Source organism: Apium graveolens, chromosome 3, assembly GCF_009905375.1.
Source record: "Apium graveolens cultivar Ventura chromosome 3, ASM990537v1, whole genome shotgun sequence".
Lineage (NCBI taxonomy): Eukaryota > Viridiplantae > Streptophyta > Magnoliopsida > Apiales > Apiaceae > Apium > Apium graveolens.
The window spans coordinates 74568661-74586084 of record NC_133649.1 but is presented as its reverse complement, the minus strand read 5'-3'; the positions used below and the strand labels follow the sequence as shown (position 1 = coordinate 74586084).

The 17424-nt window shown below is 31.5% G+C and overlaps 1 long non-coding RNA gene across 1 annotated transcript; it reads right to left on the bottom strand.

Annotated features, from left to right (window-relative positions):
* Nucleotides 1-12852: 12852 nt before the first annotated feature.
* On the bottom strand, nt 12853-16460 carry LOC141712447 (uncharacterized). The gene is made up of 4 exons (XR_012571601.1): nt 15620-16460; nt 14429-14498; nt 14242-14324; nt 12853-13478 (listed from the first exon to the last, which is right to left on the bottom strand). It is a non-coding gene; the product is annotated as an uncharacterized LOC141712447 (long non-coding RNA).
* Nucleotides 16461-17424: the final 964 nt, after the last annotated feature.

The following is a 17424-nucleotide window of genomic DNA, read 5'->3' as shown; positions in this document are numbered from 1 at the left end:
CACTAACCAAACAACAGTCTAGTCAGTAATTGAATGCAGTTTGAGTCCAATGTCTAGTTCTTGATAGCTTGGTTAATCTATGCATGTATATAAAACAAAATGATTCACGCTTACTTACCTTCATAATGTAATCCACAACTAGACCTGTTCTCTGGTCTCTCCCAATGCAATTGACTAGAAGAAATAATACAGTGGTGTCACCTGTCAGAGAAATCGTATATACTTAAACAAGAAACTACAGTATCTAATTAAGAAACTTTTGACCGCTAATACAAACCTTCACAAAAGTATCAAGATCATCATCAGGTTCTATTCCAAGATCCTTTTCTCTTCTCAAAAGTTCCATTAGCATATCTGTATCAAATTCTATATGGTTAGATTCATGATCTAAAATTTACAAAATGAAACTAATCGACAGATAAAAGATAAATATATATTCAAAATCTACACCATTTTCTTTAGGCTTACCTTGCTTGAATCCAAATCCTTGACACCGTCCTGAAAGTTCAAGAGTCTCCCTCACTGTCATTTCTGCAGTGTGCCGATCCCGTTGACTGACATATGCAGAAGTCCTTTAGGCAACAAACTCATTTAGTGTATGCCCATTATAACTGATTTCCCTGGTTATAACGAGTGCTTCAAAAAGAATGCCTCACAATCACATTAAGTATCCGTTGTAATCCCTAATTTTTCTAGCACTTGCAACCAGAAAACACTAGCATTTCAAAAGAAAAAACATACAGCATTAACCATATATCAAAAGAAACAGAGCATTGAGGTGGTATTCTAAATCTATTATTCTTTTGCAATCACTCTCGTCGGCCTGTGCATTCATTATCAGCATTCAGCTCATACTTAATAATCTGTATATCCAAGTAATATAAAACTAATGGTTGTTTATGTTTCATATTATTACCTTGAAGACAGGTCCAAAACCTCCCTCTCCAAGCTTATTGTTGTGGGAGAACAAATTTGTCGCCTTTTCAATAAAATCAAAGCTAATTAGTGGCAGTTCCAACTCTTCGCTCTCAATCTTGGTTAGGGCAATACTTTCTGAACTGAATTTCAACCTTTCTGCAAAAAAGAATAAGATTAATATAGAAGGTAGTTTAGTTCTTTACTGGCCAAAAGTCATTTCATTCTTTGAATGTATTTTTGACTTTTTAAAGTAATTTTAATTAAAATTTGTACCTTCTCTCTTCAGCCTTTTGTTCTTTAATAAGAACACAAGTATCACAACAAGTAGTACAAATAGTACTACAGAGACTACAATGATCCATACTTTCCTGTGTAATCTGGTTCCCCCTGTTTTCTCTGTGCAGCCAGATAGTTAAAAGAAAACTTCAAGAAACTTCACTGTTATTAGTAAAAAGTGAAGACCCTTAATATACAGAGGAGGGAGTTACCTAATTCAGATGCTACCATTCTTATGTAAATATCTGGCCCATCTTCAGAGTATCCTTCAATGTCGATCAAGTCATTAAACCATAGGTAGCATCCACGTCCACCTTTTCTAATGTCTGCCTTCGCATATGCTGTACATGAGCAGTTCTTTAAGCACAACTTCTCGCATTCCTCAAGGTTTATTTTCATGTGATACCAAGCATATCTTGTGTCAGGCAACTTCATACCCGAGTGTTTCATAAATCCTTCTCCAGTCGCACAATCTAATAATTTTCTGTGGACACAACCGTTAGACCAATCACATTAAGTATCCATTGTAATCCCTAATTTTTCAAGCACTTGCAACCAGAAAACACTAGCATTTCAAAAGAAAAAACATACAGCAGTAACCATATATCAAAAGAAACTGAGCTTAATCAACATCTAGCTTACTTTTCTGTGCGGATTTTTTGTTTCGACTCCTTTAGCATTTCATCTAGTTGTTCGGATCCTCTAATTGAAACCAGGCTCTCAGTGTGCTTGAGAATTTTACTTGTACCATCTTGGACAGGGAAAATCTCATTCTCTTTCTTCTCCAAGGCCTCAAAAGACGAAACCCATGGAGTAAATTAAGCACAACAAACATAGAACCTAACCTTGCAAATGATAAACAACTACTCATCAGTCATGCCCTGAGCCTGAAAGAGAAACAAGATTGGGTGATTGAGATGGTTAGGGTTTGAAAACTCAAAAACCTAAACCCATCATAATACACACTTAATCCAAGTGATTTTAAGCAAAACAGGTAGAGAGAGGAGAGAGAAGAGTTGTGCGAGAGAGATGGAAGAGTAGGGGGAGAGAGAACCGGTCAGATCTAAAAAAGGGGAAGGGGAGAGGTAATGGAGGGAATGAAAATTAGAAGGGAGGGGGAAATGAAAATTAAAGGGGGAAAACCAAAAATTGTGTGAAAAATGAAAATTTAACCAAGAAAGATTTTAAGAAATTAATTATTTAATCAAGAAAGATTCTTATTTTTTGGAGTTACAATTCTATTAGATTTTCATTATAAAATCATACAAGATAAATTTAAAAGTTTTTGAATAATTTTTTATATGATTACAATCGATATATCTCAATATAGTTGGATCTTCGAAAATATCATTTTAAAAAATTACCATGTTGATAGGAAATTATCTCAATAATTTTTTCATGTAACTAAAATTGATATATCTTAACATCTGTACGGTTGGATATTCAAAAAATTCATTTTAAAAATTAATCTTGTAAATCGGGAAGGAGTCTCGTTGTCGGGAGGGGTACTTTTACCGGATTTTTCTAATCCTGATATGTAAAATGAATTTCAAATTTTTTAATAATTTTTTCATATGACTAAAATTGATATATCCTCACATCCGTACGGTTGGATCGTTGAAAAGATCATTTGAAAAATTAATCTTGTAAATTAGGAACGAGTCTCGTTGTCGGGAGGGGTACTTTTACCGGATTTTTCTAATCCTGACATGCAAAATTAATTTCAAAATTTTTAATTATTTTTTCTTATGATTAAAATTGATATATCTTAACATTCGTACGGTTGGATCGTTGAAAAATCATTTTAAAAATTAATCCTGTAAATCGGGAACGAGTCTCGTTGTCTGAAGTGGTACTTTACCAGATTTTTCTAATCCTAACATGCAAAATGAATTTCAAATTTTTTAATAATTTTTTTTATCACTAAAATCGATATATCTTAACATCCGTATGGTTGGATCATCGAAAAATCATTTTAAAAAATTAATCCTGTAAATCGGGAACGAGTCTCGTTGTCGGGAGGTGTACTTTTACCAGATTTTTCTAATCCTGACATGCAAAATGAATTTCAAATTTTTTAATAATTTTTTATTATGACTAAAATCGATATATCTTAACATCCGTATGGTTGGATCGTCGAAAAATCATTTTAAAAAATTAATCCTGTAAATCGGGAACGAGTCTCGTTGTCGGGAGGGGTACTTTTACCAGATTTTTCTAATCCTGACATGCAAAATGAATTTCAAATTTTTTAATAATTTTTTCTTATGACTAAAATCGATATATCTTAACATCCGTACGGTTGGATCATCGAAAAATCATTTTAAAAAATTAATCCTGTAAATCGTGAACGAGTCTCGTTGTTGGGAAGGGTACTTTACCAGATTTTTCTAATCCTGATATGCAAAATGTATTTCAAATTTTTTAATAATTTTTTCTTATGACTAAAATCGATATATCTTAAAATCCGTACGGTTGGATCATAAAAAAATCATTTTAAAAAATTAATCCTGTAAATCGGGAACGAGTCTCCTTGTCGGGAGGGGTACTTTTACCAGATTTTTCTAATCCTGACATGCAAAATGAATTTCAAATTTTTTAATAATTTTTTCATATGACTAAAATTGATATATCCTAACATCCGTACGGTTGGATCGTCAAAAAAATCATTTTAAAAATTAATCCCGTAAATCGGGAACGAGTCTCGTTGTCGGGAGGGGTCTCGTTGTCGGGAGGGGTACTTTTACCAGATTTTTCTAATCCTGACATGCAAAATGAATTTCAAATTTTATAATAATTTTTTCTTATGACTAAAATCGATATATCTTAACATCCGTATGGTTGGATCCTCGAAAAATCATTTTAAAAAATTAATCCTGTAAATCGGGAACGAGTCTCGTTGTCGGGAGGGGTACTTTTACCAGATTTTTCTAATCCTGACATTTAAAATGAATTTCAAATTTTTTAATAATTTTTTCTTATGACTAAAATCGAAATATCTTAACATCCGTATGGTTGGATCGTCGAAAAATCATTTTAAAAAATTAATCCTGTAAATCGGGAACGAGTCTCGTTGTCGGGAGGGGTACTTTTACCAGATTTTTCTAATTCTGACATGCAAAATAAATTTCGAATTTTTTAATAATTTGTTATTATGACTAAAATCTATATATCTTAACATCCGTACGGTTGGATCGTTCAAAAATCATTTTAAAAAATTAATCTTGTAAATCGGGAACGAGTCTCATTGTCGGGAGGGATACTTTTAACAGATTTTTCTAATCCTGACATGCAAAATGAATTTCAAATTTTTTAATAATTTTTTCTTATGACTAAAATCGATATATCTGAACATCCGTTCGGTTGGATCGTCGAAAAATTATTTTAAAAAATTAATCCTGTAAATCGATATATCGTGAAGGAACCTTGTTTGAGAAAGTACGCCTTCTACTAGATTTTTGTTATAATTTCATACAAGATATATTTAAAAAATTTAAATTATTTTTTTACATGAATAAAATCAATATATATCAATATCCGTACAACAATTTAATATGTATGAAACTATTTTTTGTTATATGTTATTATGAGTAATATTCGTAAGTTAACGCCGTTAACGTCTGTATGAAGTCTACAAAACCAACAAATAGTTATTACGAGTTATATTTTTAACTTAATCTACATGTTATGTCCTCATCAATGTGATAATCTAGTTGACGCTATTAATATTCGTGTAACGTCTAATCCAAATAGGTAAAAGAATTCAAAAATCTATGAAAAAAATGATTTCAAATCTTAATAAACAAAAATTAATTTGGTGTAAGTTATCGGTTACTCGTATAAATTAATAAACGGTGGCATATAATTATTCCAATTTTTTTTTAAAAACTAGTAAAAGTATAGACAATGGTTTTTTTCTAAAAACATGTTGTGGTAAGTTACTTTACATAAGTGTTTTTAGGAAATACCGTTGTTGGAATTCTACAACGGTTTTTTCTTTAAGATTGTTGTAGTATTATAAATTTTACAACAGATTATAAATATCGATAACGGTTGTCTGAATGTTACAAGTGTTTTATTTTAAAAATACTTGTATAAGGTAGATTAATACAACGTGCTTTTTCGAAAAACACTTGTTTGAATTGAACAATTAACAATGTAAATTTGAAGTGTAATTATTAGGTATATTTGTAGGTTAGCACACATATGATACGCCGAATAATATTATAACGAGTTATATCTGAAAAGTAGCACTATTAACATTCGTATATAATGTCAACTAAATCCGGATATCGTTACCATGACTTATATCTGTAAGTTAGTATATAGATTATGTGCTGCTTTATGTTGTTATGAGTAATATTCGTAAGTTAACGCCATTAACGTTTGTATGAAGTCTACAAAACCAACAAATAGATATTACGAGTTATATTTTTAACTTAATCTACATGTTATGTCCTCATCAATGTGATAATCTAGTTGACGCTATTAATATTCGTGTAACGTCTAATTCGAATAAGTAAAAGAATTCAGAAAATCTATGAAAAAGATGATTTCAAATCTTAATAAACAAAAATTAATTTGGTGTAAGTTATTGGTTACTCATATAAATTAATAAACGGTGGCATATAATTATTCCGAAAAAAAATTAAAAACTAGTAAAAGTATAGACAACGGTTTTTTCTAAAATCATGTTGTGGTAAGTTACTTTACATAAGTGTTTTTTCGGAAATACCGTTGTTGGAATTCTACAACGGTTTTTTCTTTAAGATTGTTGTAGTATTATAAGTTTTACAACAGATTATAAATATCGATAACGGTTGTCTGAATGTTACAAGTATTTTATTTTAAAAATACTTGTATAAGGTAGATTAATACAACGTGCTTTTTCGAAAAACACTTGTGTGAATTGAACAATTAACAATGTAAATTTGAAGTGTAATTATTAGGTATATTTGTAGGTTAGCACACATATGATACGCTGAATAATATTATAACGAGTTATATCTGAAAAGTAGCACTATCAACATTCGTAGATAATGTCAACTAAATCCTAATATCGTTATTATGACTTATATATGTAAGTTAGTATTTAGATTATGTGCTGCTTTATGTTATTATGAGTAATATTCGTAAGTTAACGCTATTAACGTCCGTACGAAGTCCACAAAACCAACAAATAGATATTATGAGTTACATTTTTAACTTAATCTACACGTTATGTCCTCATCAATGTGATTATCTGTTGACGCTATTAATATTCGTCTAACGTCTAATACTAATAGGTAAAAGAATTCAAAATTCTATGAAAAAGGTGATTTCAAATCTTAATAAACACAAATTAATTTGGTGTAAGTTATTGGTTACTCGTATAAATTAATAAACGGTGGCATATAATTATTCCGAAAAAAAAATAAAAACTAGTAAAAGTATAAACAACGGTTTTTTCTAAAATCTTGTTGTGGTAAGTTACTTTACATAAGCGTTTTTTAGGAAATACCGTTGTTGGAATTCTACAACGATTTTTTCTTTAAGATTGTTGCAGAATTATAAATTTTACAACAGATTATAAACATCGATAACGGTTGTCTGCCTGTTACAAGTGTTTTATTTTAAAAAAACTTGTATAAGGTAGATTAATACAACGTGTTTTGTCGAAAAACACTTGTTTGAATTGAACAATTAACAATATAAATTTGAAGTACTTGTGATTATTTTTTTTGTTAATTATAAAGTATATAATTAAACTATTTTGAAATATAAAATTTAAATATTTAATCTGGATGAAAGTGGATTTAATTAGAATTTGTAGTTTTAAAAAAATTTAAAATTAATTGTTTGGAATTGTTTTTTAAATTGTTTACTATTTTTACTGTAATAAATCAGACAACGGTTTATTTGAACATTTTGTTATGCAACATGTTTTTAAATTTGGTAAGAAAGACAACTATTTTAAGAATTTGACCATTGTCTGATATAGGTGGTATACAATATAGGTAAAACACTTTTCTATGAGGTATCATTTAGACAACACCTAATTTGTACATTGTGCGATTCAAGCTTAAATAACCATTAAAAAAACACTTGTCTCATTTCCACAACTGTTAAACTAGACGTTATCTCAATCATTTTCAGATAATGCATTCTAAAACTCGTTGTGCAAACTTACTCATTTGCACAACATTACTTTAGAAAGGATTGTCTGTCTCCATCAACTAGACAATGGATTTTAAAGCATTGTATTAATGCTAAAGCCTTCCCATTCGCACAACACCTTGATTTCGAAAACACTTGTCTGATTTGTTTTACTAGACAACATTTTTTAATTGCTTGTAGTAATCAACGTCAGACAACACCAGTTTTTTTGTTGCAGAAAAACCGTTGTATGAAAAATTCGGGCAACACTTTTTTGGTCGAGTGTTGTCTGATCGGTGTTGTCTAATTGCGTTTTTCTTGTAGTGATAAGATTAAGTCAAATTGCAAGCCCTAAGTAAGTTGTATGATAATCTAAGTTTGTATTTTGTATTTTATTACTTGAGTCTATAAAAATGTCAATAGATTAGACTGAAGTATTTTTCTGTAAACAGTCTCAAGCCTAAGAATAAACTCTAGAAGAAGATCATGCCTCAGATAAAGTGTGAAGAAGCTTGGAGTTGAATAAAATTATTTTAAGAAAAACATTCTAAGCCAAGAAATATACAAGTCACAGATCAAGTCATATAGAGAAGTCATTCGAGAACTCTAGAATGACTTATCGACAAATCAAAAATAGCTTATAGAGAAGTTTCAGAGATATCGACAAGCCAAAATGAACATATGAAGATTGGAGATATCGATAAGTTATATCTGCAATAGAGAACGCAGAGATATCGACAAGTCATATTTAAGATGTGAAGATTGGAGATATCGACAAGTCAAACTCTCATTAGAGATCTCAGAGATATCGATAAGTCAATATGCCTATAGAGATTTCAGAGGTATCGACAAGTCTTTTCTACATGCAGAAATTCAGAGAACTTGGCAAGTCAAATTATCTTATAAAGAACTCAGAGACTTCGATAAGTCAAAACAATTATAGAGTAATAAGAGATCTCGATAAGCCATTATACTTATCGAGATGTCGAGTTTCCTATATAATAAACTGGAGATCTCGATATAAAACTCAAGTACAAAATACAGACCAGTTAAAGATCCAAGATTATCAATCAACGAACAAATTAATCACTGATTTGAAAAGTCTACAAAAAGAAGCTTGAAGAGTACAAGATCAAAGGCCAAAATTAACTGAAAAAGTAAAGTCAAATACATGCACGATTTACAAAGATACACTGATCCAGAAATAGAAAGTTTTAGTTAACTTAAAGTAGGGTTTAGTACATGTTATTGCATGTTGTGTAAAACCCGTGTTTACTGTTCTATAAAGTAAACACTGGATGCTTTATTTTAGTTGTAACAAATAGATCTAGAAAATCTTGTAACTCTCTGAAAAAAGAAGCTGAGTTCTTTATCAACAAGGAACCCATAAATTTGTAGCAAGACATACTTGATTTTAATATAAAATTAAGTGATTTTTGAAGATAGTGTGTTCATTTGCATGTTTCATTATTTATGTTAATATTTTTTTCTTGGCTTTGAGATTTTCTATTATAAAGCTATTATACATGGTTTTTAGGCAATTAATTTGGTTCTAGAAGAACCAAAGAAATTGAAGAATGTGATGAAGAAAATTCGTCAGCCCGTTCGAAATATGAAAGATGGAGAATCTAAAGAGTCCGCCATCATAGAGTAAGCTTGCATAGCTTCTATCTTAAATTAGTCAACTATACATTCTTTTAGTCTCTTCACAATCAAACACTTGATTGTTGCTCTAATACTTTGTCTAACTTTTTTTAATATCTTTCTTGTAAATGAATAACCAACAATTAAATTATATTTTCAGGTTATTTAAAAAACTTGATGTGGACAAGAGTAAATCTTTAACGCAGTCTAAATTGAAGGCATTGCTCTCAGATAATTGTGCAGATAAGGTGCAAATGGCTGAACATGAGGCTCTGATAAAAATATTTGAAACTCAAAAAATGGAGAAAAATAACTAGCAGTAATACTCAACAATATAAAGTAAGTAAATGATGAGATCAAATCTATTATCAAGGCTATTCAGCTAGTCACACTGCTGACAGTTTCTAAATGATATATTTTTCAGTTATTTCTTAAGTATAATAATGTGCAGATGGATAGATTTATAAGAGCTTGGGTAAAGGTTGTATCTCTAGTGGTTGGAATAGTTATATTTGCAGTTTTAGTCGAGCCCCTGATACACAAAATTTAGAAATTTGCAACATTTGCAAATATACCATCATTTTTTGTTGCATATGTGTTAGTTTGGCTGGCTACAAGTGCTAGAACAGCTATTTCATCAATTCGAACACTAAGGAAGAAGATACCAAAAAAATACCCGTTTGACTTTTTCTGAGGTTTGTGTCACTTTTTTTTGTTAATTATATCATCAAGTATCTTACAAGTCAAAAAGACAAAAATAGTGTGACACAATATTATCACTGGGATATGATGTTCTAATCCTTATGTAGTGTTTTTCCCTATAAGATTGACAAAGTAATTAATTATGCTAATTTGTGAATGCAAATCTATGATGGGCTATTCATGAACAATGTACAATGTTCTTGGATATTTTGTTCTTCTGTCACTTGCGTACTTTCGTTATTTGATATGGCATTTCTCCGTTGAAGTGATGATTGTAGTTATTTTTGCGCTATAATGAGCCTTATTTCATCTTTCTTATCCAGGTTCCCAGTTTGGATAATGCTCATTGCCTACTTGCTATATCCATTTTCTTTGATTATCATTTATTTGGTTGATGATAACTTTTGGTTGCCATAAGCCATCTACTACACAAACTAGCAATTATCCATGCCGAGCTCCAAAGTAGTTTGTGTAAATTTATATCTACTCGTTGCACGGCTCATTTGTAGTCAGTGGCGGAGCCAATACTCAGAAGGAGGAGGGGCCAAATTTTTTCTGTAAGAAAATTCTATAATATTTGTTCTGTTTTAAAAGTTGATTTCAAGCTTTAAAATAAAATTGTGATGCAACAAACAAAAACTAGAAACATAACTAGATTAGTATCATAACTTGTTAGTGACTATGCTTTGACCCATTTATTTAACAATCAAACCTAATGGGCCTTGAACTATGTTTTAATACCCATGAATTGATATAAGTTTAGAGCTTTGGATAGTAAGGACTTGGACTGTAAGTAGAAAATAGGTAAAAAAATTGGCCCAATTTCAGGGAAGGCTCGGACCTATACTGGCCTGGTACTGTCCTAGCCCCTGTTTGTAGTTCTGGGATGCCTTCAATATATATTTTACCAGTCTCTCATATATTGCAAGCACTTCTAGAAAATAGAACTTAGACATCGGGTAAAAACCGATGTCCTTGTAAAAGAGGATTGATATATCTTTGTCTAAAATTGTTTCAATGATATAATATGCAAAAGCAAGTCCCCCGTCTGTTCTGAATATATAGGATGACTTAACTTCTAAAATATAGATCTGTTAGAAAGAGAATTGTACACCTATTTCTCATCTCACTGAAGTTCAGGAAAGAAGATTCTACACTTTAATAGTCTAGATTACCTTTGACCCGACCTACTAAAAAGATACAGTTTTATATGTGCTACGCACGGAACCGCCGATCCATAATTATCGATAAACTTTACAATAAAATAAAAAAATAAGGATCCTAAGGTTATCTTATAATAGTTTTCCTCATATTACGAGAAAATAATGTAAAATACCGAATCTTGTTATTTTTTACTTACCAACTTTTGTTTTAATTTTAAAATAGGATATTGAATATTTACATTCATAATAAAATACACACAAATCAATGATTAGCTTATGAAACTTTTCTTGAGTTCTACCTTAGATTCTATAAACTCATATTCAAATATGAAATATAATTAAAATTATAGAATTTATAAAACACACATTTTACCAATTTATATCAAATATGCGATGTCTTTTTTTTCCTTTCATTATTATAGTTTCTTCATCCTCGTTTTTTTAAACAATATGATCCCATGCTTTCTCTCTCCTTCTACATCCTCAATTATATATGATTTTGGATCATTATATCTCTTCACTCTTTTTACTGCACTACCATCGTCGTTTCCTTGATTTATACTTGATTTAACTTTCTATTTATATATCTATATTGGCAAATGATCAAATAGAAACCAAATTTAAAATAGAAATTACCAACTAATTTAAGCCATTAGATTAATCTAATCTAATGCTCCTCCTAAAATCACCACATCCAACTAATCTGCATCCCACTACTAGAAATAGTAGGTACGCCATCGGTGCTTAGATATTGGCATTTTCCCTTTTTTAAGGGAAGAGACGGTAAAACAAATTTGTAGTCTCCAAAACTTGAATACTTATGAAATATGTGTATTTTATTGAATTATTTATATTATGCTATATCACCAACAAAGAGCATATATATTATAAATTGATAATAAGATCCAATAATATATAACTATAAATAACCTTTTTAAAAGCCATGCAATACTTTCAAATATGTTTAGGTTCTATCAGCAACTTATTTTCTAGTGAAAAAATCGTCTATGAAATCTTTATAAAGCTTTCTTAAATTTATCTATAGAAAAATATTGCAGATGATATAGCATGATATAATTTTATGATTTTCTTCTTCCAAGTATCTTTTTCCAAGTTCAAATACATATATTGTGCTATCATGCTTTGGAAATTCTAACTTATCCTGGCTTATATGCTACATCCTTCTAACAATGGACTTCAACCGCAAAATAGAGAGACATATTTGTAGGAAAAAAATCAAAGGCTCAAATCTCCGTAAATGGAACAAATGATTGGAATATTTGAATAAGTTAAACTGATCAATTGTATTTTGAAGATTATTACATCGATAAATTATTAACTTAGCTATACACTACAACAAATTTGGCCATTTACGACGGTTTTTTTTAACTGAAATCGTCGTAATTGAGCCATTTACGACGGAAAAAAATCGTCATTTTTGGTCGAGTAGTAAGTTCGTTTTTTCTGGTCACAAGATAAAATTGCGTCGCAAGTAAGGAAGAAGGGGGCCCACATACTCAATAAAATAATAAATCTACTTACGACGGAAAATATCGTCGTATGTTATAAACTTACGACGAATAATATCGTCGTATGTTAGTTACTTACGACGGAGGAATCGTCGGATATTTTCTTATGGGTCCCATAATTGATAAAATAAAGCGTAAATTTATGACGCAACTTTACGTCATAAATTAGTAACTTCCGACAGAAAAAACTGTCGCATGTTAGGTTTTAGGGCCAACTTATGACGGAATATGTTATGAACAACTGTCGTAAGTTTGTATTTCCAGAATAGCCAAATTTTGATTTTTCAGTTTCAGACATTTTCGGCTTCCAATTTAAATTCTAAACCTGCAAACTCTAATGCAATCACAAACTCAACACAACCTCTAAGCCTGCCAGAGTCTAATTTAATTTCTGGCTACCAATCACAAACTCACAAAATCAAAATATAAAACTAATGATATAAGTCAAAATACAATAATTTATATTAGTTATATCATAAATCCGTAAAATTCACATCCAAAAGTAGAAAGCAAACTACAAACACCGACCAAACCAAATTCAATTTACACTTAAATAAGTTAGAAATTTGTAATCAAATCATTTATTTAGGCATAATAATTTGTATACAGAGAAGTAGAAATTTCGTATCCTCTCTTGCTTTCTATTCCACCACACTTCTGGCACACACTTCTGGCATAGGCACGCAAGTTTTGCACCATTTCGTCAAACGCTGACTGGTCCAACTCAAAACCAATAACAGCAGCACGAAGACCTTCCACGGTAGCACCAGTTTCATGCTTTAAAAGATTCCTTATTGACTCCCATGTTTTTATTGCACCAGATTCAAGAAGCAACTGTACTGGCTTAGACGGAGCTAATTCAAGCTTTTTATGCAAAGTGAAAAAGTTTGATAAACTTTTGACAAGACACTGATACCTTTCAACAGCAACATAAGAGAAGAAGAAGCCAAATAACCATGGCTTCCATAGAATCCCAGGTAAGTTACCTCATACTTAGCTATTAGTTCCGATAACTTTTCATTACTAATAGAACCTGCTTGCACCTCGATATCACGACAACGTTTATCCCGAAGTTTCGAAACATCCCAATCAGCCTGCTTAATGCTTGCATCTACATTTGAGGGAAAAACATTAATGTGTGTACGTAGACATTAAACACTTATTTAGATCATGTCAAACATGCGCCTACGGACCAATAGACTTTGAGGCGGGGGTATAAGATATTTAAAATTTCCACCCACCATAACATTAATCAGGCTTCTTTACCTTATTTAAAAAAGCAGCATACACCCTTAAAGCAATCCTAACTATAAGGCTAGGTCTATACGCTAGAACATGGCTACAATAAACATGAACCAAAAGGCTGGATTGATTCAGCTAGAGTCTGCCTAGCAGAGGCCTGTTTGGCCTAGCCGAATCCTACCCCCATCCTACTACTAGATAAAGTTTTCCCTAGGGGCTAAGCATGACGAATTAGCTATTTAAACTTGAAGACATTTACAGGGTATACACTTTCTTATTGTATTCTCATCACCTACACAATATATATATGTATGTGTAAATAAACCGTATTGGTAAGAGTTTTTAAAACCTTCTTGGACTATTTTATAAATTTTCCAAAAGTATTACGCTGATTAACACTTTGACGTAAGCGAAATAAAACAAGAGATCTTCCACACTGAATTGATCTTATTAACCATACCACAAAAAAGACTTAAGCTTATATCATTCAAAGTACAGTCATATCTCAAGGGTGATTTCTTTAACTGAAATATTCAGGTTCGTTTCATATTTCTGCTTTAATCTGTTAATATCCTTCAATCTAAATACATATCTTAAAAAGCAGCTTGAAGTTGAGGGAAATAGATGTGTACCATTTACTGTTGATATGTGGCCTTCTAGATCAAGGGATGATGAAGGGATCGAATCAGTACGGAAATCATCCCGCTTAAAGTCCCTGAAAACAATTGCCATGCCAAAGTTTTTAAGAACTTAAAGATACTATGACAAAAGGCATCTCTATAACCTCAAATACTTTGAATGCAAATACAATTATCATACCTTATCTACACTGTGGCCCAACCGCTTCAGTTGGTCAATCCTGCTTCTAGCTTGCACATATGGATTAAATCTGGTGACATATGGACGTGGAAACCAAATTATTATTCTTAAAAGTAGCAACGACATCCAGTAGGAACAATAAATATATAATATTGTGATTTTATATTGCATTATGTTTTAAATTATTGTAGTAACCAAGGATCTGTTAAATTCAGATATCCATGTCACTAGACCACATGTAATGAGTAACTCTGTTATTATGAATTCAGCAATTGTACAATCACCGTAGGTGTATATTCTCTTGGTACTCACAGGGACTGTGAGCTCAAATATCGAGAATGGATCATTCATCCCTTAACTTGTTCTTTTCAGATACATTGTTTTTTAGATACACTGCATAGTGCAAATGTACGTAAAATAGAAAGTTAACAAATTCACTTTCAACTTATTGAACAGAGACGATATTGTTCTGTCTAAACAGAACAGCCATCACAAACTAAATGAAACGAAAGTCTCTATCCAACATTTATTAGCTAAATTTATATATTCCAATTAAGAACTCTTTCTTTTGTTATCTATATTTTTCAAGTCTTATTTTACACTGCCATCAATGCACATCTAATGTGTTCTTTTTGATAAGTATCCAATGTTTTTGGTTGCTTTTTGCAAATATATTATCGGTCCAGCTTGGTTCTTTGTCATCTTATTCCACCTAGCCACCATTACTGACTCTCACATTTTGGTCCATAAGTCATCCTAAATGCTAGTTTCCAAATATGCCAAAAGAATTGAGGAGGATTATAATAACTCTAGATCCACATTTAGCAAGGCAACAACTACATGATTTAGACTCTAGAAGCACATACTCCTGTATAAATAAACATAAATAACTCGAACAAAAATAGAATGTTGCCCTTGTAATTAAGATGAGGATAAGTTATCGGCAAATCTTGTCATAAAAGAAAAGCCTAATTGCAAACACACCTCTCCTTATGTTAGTTGGGGAAAAAGAACTATTACCAAACACAATTCTAATAACTAAAAGATCAGAAAATAAGTTGTTTTTTCCTATGTTAATCCTAACAATTTCTTACCCTTCACAAACAAAGGAAGCAATACTAAGAACTAGCATAAACATGTAAAATTCTCAATGAAATCAAGAACGAATAATAGAAATTTCGGAGAACTCACCAAGCAATCGAACAAGATATTTGTGTCATAGAAGATTAATAATCGTAAGCTCGGCCAAGAAATCATCCTCACCCTTCAGACTTTCCCTTGAAAACCACTTGACAGCCACCTCCAAGTTCTCATCATCAGGAAAAACACCCCTACACACAACTCCATCCCCCTTCAACGAATTAACTGCATTACTCACCGATAACCCCCTACACTACTCCCCCCATTCAAAGCATTCAAAAATCAATCCTCCGACTTGACCTCTCCCAAACAAACTTCCAATACTCGAACCACTCATCTTACTTCTCGCCGGAAACAAAAACAACCTAATTCTACTAACCCCCCCCCCCCCCCGAAAAATTCCCTAGATTCGACAAATTCAACCGATCATACTCCTCAACCAAATTCTCCAAAATCCTAATATCTTATAATCAAAATCAAAGAATCAAGATCCTCATTAGGCAACTGATACTTCAACATAACCCCATTACTCAAACCACCACTAATTACAATTTTACCCACCTTTGAAACCAAATCAGACAAGCTCGTGTTTATCAACGACAACGATACGCGTGTCGCCACCGACGTAACAGAGTGATTTGTCGTGAGGGAGAGGGACTATGTGGCCACCGAAGCTACGCATGAGGCGTAGTTTGGGAGGTGGGATTGAATCGGAAGGGGCTTTTGAGGTGGGTGGCGAGTTGAGTGAGGTGGGTGCCGTCGTCGTTATTTATGGTGAAGAGGTATTTGGAGCGTCGTTGTTTATGGCATTAAGAAGGAAGGTGAAGGAGGCTGAGAAGGGGAGATTCAAAGTTTAGGGGAAGAGTAAGGTGGAGAGGAAACAGGGTTAAGATGATTAATAGGCTTATGGGCCCATGTGTTAAATAGCTGATATTTTTTTTCTATAATTTAGCTAATGTTTTGCTTATGGTTGTAAATAGTTATATATATTAATGATATAACCAAAATTTCAAATCAAAATAATTTTATTTGGTTTGACATTTTTATAGTCAATCATTAGTTTGACTAGTACAACTAACTAGTGTTTATTCGTGAATTGGTGTTTCGATTTTTTTAAAAATATTTTTCGATGATCCAACTGTATGGATGTCAGTAGATATATATATTAGTGATATAACCAAAGTTTCATATCAAAATAATTTAATTTGGTTTGCAATCTTACCAGTCAAGCATGAGGTTGACTAGTACACCTAACAAGTGTTTAATCCTGAATTGGTGTTTCGATTATTTAAAAATTATTTCTCAATGATCCAACTGTATGGATGTCAATGGATATATATATTAGTGATATAACCAAAATTTCATATCAAAATAATTTTATTTGGTTTGACATTTTAACAGTCAAGCATCAGTTTGACTAGTACAACTAACTAGTGTTTAATCCTGAATTGGTCTTTCGGTTATTTAAAAAATTTTCTCGACGATCCAACCGTATGGATGCCAATAGATATATATATTAGTGATATAACCAAAATTTCATATCAAAATAATTTTATTTGGTTTGACATTTTAACAATCAATCATTAGTTTGACTAGTACAGCTAACTAGTGTTGAATCTTGAATTAGTGTATCGTTTATTTTAAAAATATTTTTCAACGATCCAACCGTATGGATGTCAATAGATATATATTACTAATATAACCAAAATTTAATATCAAAATAATTTTATTTAATTTGACATTTTAACAGTTAAACATCATTTTGACTAGTACAACTAACTAGTGTTGAATCTTGAATTAGTGTTTCAATTATTTTAAAAATATTTCTCAACGATCCAACCGTATGGATGTCAATA